General features: G+C 27.1%; 1 protein-coding gene across 1 annotated transcript in view; it reads right to left on the bottom strand.

The window, feature by feature from the left end:
- Positions 1-4,669, bottom strand: part of LOC106469906 (GATA zinc finger domain-containing protein 14-like) — a 33,955-nt gene extending 29,286 nt beyond the window's left edge. Inside the window, exon 1 of the mRNA XM_022398481.1 lies at positions 3,297-4,669. The gene's annotated coding sequence lies outside the window, so the exon portion shown is untranslated. The remainder of the gene's footprint in view (positions 1-3,296) is intronic.
- Between the last annotated feature and the right edge of the window lie 1,842 nt (positions 4,670-6,511).

The following is a 6,511-nucleotide window of genomic DNA, read 5'->3' as shown; positions in this document are numbered from 1 at the left end:
GTTAAACAAAAATGCTGCCTGGCAAACTAATGAATGAATATTTGCTGTAAAATTCTTATCAGTGCTATAATTATAGCTGCCAGTTTGGACACCAATTTTGATTTCATTCCTGTAAGTCGCAAGCTCAATCCTTTTTACCCACACATTTTTTTCACACCAAAAGTGTTTTTGGTTAGATACATATAAAGAAAGTAGCAGGTTAATTCTCAACATAACTTGTATATTTATTCTGTTAATAATCAATCTCTTTTTTTTTAATGTAAATATATACAATTTGAGAGAAAAAACATTTTTCTATCTTTATTCTTTTCTTTTAAATAGGTTAATAAGAAACTAGAGAAAAAGTATTCTGCATACGTGTATATAACTTTGAGATAATTTCATTTCCAACATACTGATGACATTTTAAGTGCATATTCAAAAAATGTTTAGCTTGCTTGTTGAAATAGTTTTACACTTCAGAAAATATAGCTTGTAAGTGTAAATAAAACAGGGTTCTTCCTGTAGTTTTCCAACTACAATGAAAAAGAAAATGGTGAATTCTGAAATTATTGGTCGGAGCTACCTATCTTATAAGACACAAAGATAATATAATGAATTTCACTTCTCATGCAAACAGCTTGTTAACAGTTTTTGTTTTATAATTTGCCTCCAAAGATATACAAGGGCTATCTGTTCATAGTAATTTCTAATTTTGAGATGATAAGACTAGAGGGAGGACAACTAGTCAACAACATCCACCATCAACTCTTGGACTACCCTTGTCTGATCATGGCCCCAAAGCGTAGAATATGAGCTACGAATTCTAAGATTCACAGTCCGGACACATTAACTAGTAGGCCAAAGCCAGATTTATTGTTAACAGGATAAAAAAAAACATTTTACTTATTTACTCTTTTTTTATTAAAGGATAGAATTTTCAACATATAAATGTAAAGAAAAAAAAAGGGACACTATTAAGTTTTGGAGTTAATCTTACCATAAATTAATTCATAAAGCATCTGAAAGCTCATGGAAAATGTTCTACATCATTTTTCTTAAAACCTATTAAGCAACATGATATAAAATTCAGTAAGATATTAATTGAAATAAAAAAGCAGTGGTATTAGTAGCTCTGGACACATGCGTTACAGCAAAAAACAAAAATCCAAAACTATTCATGCAAGGTGGAAAACATTTATTTAACAGCCGAATACAAAAGCAAGGAACAAGTTACAAAAGTTATTACTGTTGTAAAAATCAAAATTAGTTCTAAAAAACTATCTATAATAATTGGAAATAACAGTTTCAGATAAATAAATCCTTTGCATATTAAAATGATAAACTTTCTGTAATAAGAGGGCAACTGCTTTAACATAGAAAGACTCGTATCTCAACCAATTCTATATTACTATCATAAAGTAAAATTTCAGTTTTTTCTTGAGTCTATTAGTAAATTACTATATTTTACAAATTACTTACAAATGAAGAGCTTAGAGCACATTATAAATTTGTACCTTGAACTAATTCTGCTTAATTATTTGTTGTATTACATTATTACAACAATTATGTAAATTCAACATTTTGTGTAAAATTAAACTAAAAAAAATAATTTTTGTCTTTTTTTAATGATTCCCACACACAATGCCTGTTTCAGTTAGTTTCTAAATTTCAAAAATGTCTGAATGATGTATATACTACTACTTTAAAAGATTTAAAGTTACACCTATGAATAAAAAAGATAATAAGGAAAAAATATAAGGTTAATGATAAAAATACAACTTGCATAAAACATTCATGAAAGTGAACTTATCAAAACATATGCACACTATTTTAGAACATGCTATTGTTAATACTGAAACAAATTTTGTGACTAGATTTCACTTGACACAGTATTACAATTTCATAATATTCAAAGAGTAAGAATGTGTTACAGAATTATTCTAAACTGTTTTTAAATGATCCTTAAACCAAGTATAAAATTATAAGTAAAATTTAAAGAAAGATATTTTATAAAATTAGTTGATGCTCAATTACAAATTTAATCAATTTGTCTTATACATTTAAGAACTCACTGTAGGATGAATAATAATCATAAATTAATCCGTTTTAACAATTTAAATTCTGTATGATTCCTAAAAGTATTGTACAAGCAGCATATATTTTCTTTACAATGATTTAAATCATATTTTGTTTACATTGATTTAAACCAAATAATAGATGGTTATGATGCCTACATACTACACTGAATACACAATAGTTTTAGTTCTTAGGCAAAAAAGGTTTATACATATAAAGAAAGTAGCAGGTTAATTATCAAGATAACTTAGTTATTCTAATGATGATCAAGCTCTCTTTTTTTATAAAGATATAAACAAGTTCATAGAAAATAATTTTTTTAAGCTTTGTTATTTTGTTTTAAACACCTTAGTAAGTTGCCAGCCACCCCACCCCTCCAAAACTTTTCCTGGCTAAGGCACATATGGAAACTATATTCATCACTGGCTTTAGTTAAAATAATACCAACATAAAAATTCATCACATTCACCTCATGAGTATTCCTGGATACTCACCATGATAGGTGCTTTACTATTTGCATATTTGATTGAATGTACTGTAAACATAGACCTTATGTGAATGACACAGCTTCCCATTCAAATTATCTTAAAATATTAACTAAGTTCAATAATGAAAGCAGTTTCCATATCAGAGTTTTTTCTGTTTATCAACAGACTGAGGACAAAGTTCAATCAAGTTAGGTCTGTATATAACTTCTTACTTAAGTTAAAAGTGATCTTGTATGGCATATAAAGAATTAACTAAAAGATCTTTAAAGAAATCTGTTTTTATCCAAGTAATTTGGCAAACTTTATATGGTCCTAGCCATTTCGATGTTATCATTATTTTACAGAAGAAATATTAATAAAATAAATAAATAAGATACTAACAAACAGTTTGGATTAGTTTGAAAAACTAAAAGAAAAAATATATCACAATTAGGCACAAAAGGTTTTCAGTTGGTTTCAAAGGCACTTGTTGGTACTATAGTTTAACCCTTACACTTATAAAAACAACAAAACAATATTACTCCTAAACACACACACACACACACAATTCTCCATATTATATAACAGAAATATCCACTTTCTTTTGAATTGGAAATATTTTTTTTTTGTAACACACCTGTTTGCTTCAAATAAATCTTAACAGCATAAATAATTAGAACTTTCAAAGTAGATAACCACATAATTATAAAATGATAACATCGTTACCAAAAAAATAAAAATAAAGCTGAAATAAAAATGATGCTAACATACCTAAAACTTTTAGTATGGATGTTACTAAGCACGTCTAGATGTTTTTTACTCAATTATGATTCATCTATTTGTTATACATCTAAAGCAAAATAAAATGAAGTTATCACATATGGTCAATGTAAATAACTGCCTTTCTAAATATAAACTAATATTTTTGTTTAGAGAACATCTGTAACAACATTTAATGCAGGGTTACAAGCCATGTTTTCTATCATGTCAGGATTTATTTGTCAGCACTTAAACTCAATTCTACAGATAAAATATTTGTAATCCTGATGTTTATCTGTTGCAATGACAACTTGTATTCAGAATTGCATCTGTAAAATATCACTTAATTTCATAATTAAATGTGCAAAATAATTAATAAGACAGAAAACACACACACACAATGTTAGAAAACATCTTTCTACACTATTGTGCTAAATAATTCAGTGTTGGATTGAAATAAAAACAAAAAAATGTTTTAGACTTAGAATTACAAAATATATTAGACATTTGAAACACACAAAGCAATAATGTTAATTTTTATATTATTTTCCCATTCCAGAACACACTGAAAAATATATCTTAACATAAATTATACAAGTAAAAGATTTTTTCCATGTGTAATTCTCACAATTACTCATGTATATATCATTTCAGAATCACGTTATGACAATCAAATCATGATACTTAGAAAATTCAATGGTTTGTGCACTTTAATGGAAAATGTAGTATATGAAAAAAAATGGTACTGACTTTTAAATAGTTCTTAATAACTGACAAGTTTTACAATTTGAATAGGGACATGCTTTCATATATAAAATGTTCTTACCTAGGAAAACTTCACAATGAACCTTTAACGTCAAATTATTGAGGTTTAACAAAAATTCTGTTTTGATTTGTTTAGAAGTAACGGTATTATCAGAAACTACCTTTTTGATATAACTTCTCTTTTTGTCTTGTCAGTTCATTCCAAATTTAACTTATGAAGTCTGCCTTCCATTAAGAATTTTGGTGATATATTCAAACAACAGTTAATTGTTTAATCAGATTATTTTTATCTCAGTTATTTCTGTTTATCTGATAAATCTTTTCTGCATCATCACTAACCACTGATAATTTCAGTGCTCATTATTTCTACCATCTCTTTTCAAGCCATTATCTTAATTTTTATTTTTTTCATCCTCTTTGTGCTTCAGATTACCCTCCATGTCTTCTTGAAAATTATTTAATTGGTTAATGTTAACATTTTTATCAATATCGCCACCAAAAAGCCCATCATTTCTCTTCTCTTGAATATTTTCTTTTTGGTGTTGTACTTTTTGCAACTGTTTAAATGCTTCTTTAAGTTGAATCTCTATGTCTTGATATTTTTTCTGCCATTGCTCTATTTCTTCCTATTTAAATAATGTTAACAGCTTTAATTACCAATTTAACTTTTGTCAACAAAACATTAAAGCAGTTTATTCATATAACGTTTTCAGATATTACAAAAATATGATTTAAAGTCTTGTAATTTCATGCAATCATTTAAAGCTGTAAATTTTTGCATATTTTCATATGCTTCTCCAATTACAGCATATAATTTTGTAAAATGCTAATCTTGATCCAAGACAAGACTTGGGTTACTACTTTGTACAAAAATTCTGACAGAAATGAACATGGCCTAAAATAATTACAGTAAAAAATTTCCTAATTACAATCAGTAAAAGCAAAAGATGTGGAATCAACAGAATAAACATACAGAAGGTCACTGATAACATCAATTAAGGAAATATCTTCTACCTCCTGCAAGACAATAAGTCTCCACATGAGGAGTCAGCTCCTGTCAGTGTAATCCTGGGATTGTAACCTAATACTCAACTCAATAATTACAATACCAACAACAAAAAAAGAAACTAAAATAAATAATTCAACATATGAAAATGTGTGACTACTAAACTATTTCCTAAAAATGTTAACAACAAAATTAACATTTAGAAAATACAGACATCTCAATAAAATAAAAAATAAAACAGGAACAAAAATAGCATGACTTGCTTTTAAATATTCTTTAAAATTCATCAACAGCATTATTCAAACACAAGATGAGAGCTAAATTCTCAACAGCACCAGTTCAGGGTATTTGTTGAAATTACATATAGTACTTGGTCATTTGTATTTTAAATCATATGAAACATTTTACCCTAGCCAAAAGATAATCATGCTTGTACATCTTAACATGTATATATACTATAGCTAATGTTGACCTTAGATGTAAATTGCAATCCCACAGATGTATATACATATTATGTAATTATACTTCACTGAATGTCTTTTTTCAATAACAAGGGAGATGTAAAACATGACATCTTTTTCAGACTACTAAATTATTCAATTATTCTTGTACTTCTCTTGGTCTTTCCTTGAATTAATTGGAATGCAAGTGCAACTTTTATTTCCCCAGTAAGCAATTACATGGTATTTCAAATAATTTATATAAACAGAAATACATCTGCATCTAATGTGTGGCTTTGTGAATTATACTTTAGTGCTATAATTAATATTTACTACCCTAGTTATAGTTTTTACTTCACTTTCTCCCCATTTCAGAAAATTTCTACTTATTAGTTAAAATAAATCCTTCAGAATTAAACATACTTGGACAAGAAGATTTTAGTATTTGGGTACCAAATATTGCAGGATACCAAAATATCATATTGGTGGCAAAGAGGTGAAATGCCTATTAATTGACCCTCATAAGAAATATTTAGAATCTTAATTTCCAGCCTAGTATCTTGTGTTCTTTTTGTTTTTATGAGGGAAAATTATATCATTAAGTTTTATAAAATTCTTTTTCTTATATGTTAACGAAATTTGGCAGATTATCAGTATACAATACAATGCTTTTATTTGCAAAATATCAAATTTCTTTGATTAAGCCTTAAGGTTTGTAAGGCAATGTTTTCTCATGCCTTTTTTTTCTTTTCTCATGTTGCCTATCCAACATGCAAAGTAATTTTCATTTTAAGATTAAAAATACTTTTACGCATCAGAAAATTTTCAAATTTCACATACAAAATCTTTATAATGTCCAAATAATTATTAAATATTTAATAAGAAAAAAACTTTATTTTTATCTGTTATTTTCACTAACGAATCTCTGTATTGGTTCGGTAGATTTGACCGATCTTGTAACCACCATAACAAATTAGGAAATAAATATAAATTATGCTTCTTTCATTCTAGAATGA

This window comes from Limulus polyphemus, unplaced genomic scaffold (assembly GCF_000517525.1).
Source record: "Limulus polyphemus unplaced genomic scaffold, Limulus_polyphemus-2.1.2 Scaffold3719, whole genome shotgun sequence".
Classification (NCBI taxonomy): Eukaryota; Metazoa; Arthropoda; class Merostomata; order Xiphosura; family Limulidae; genus Limulus; species Limulus polyphemus.
Note: the sequence above shows the minus strand (reverse complement) of the source record. Positions and strands in the feature narration are given on the sequence as shown.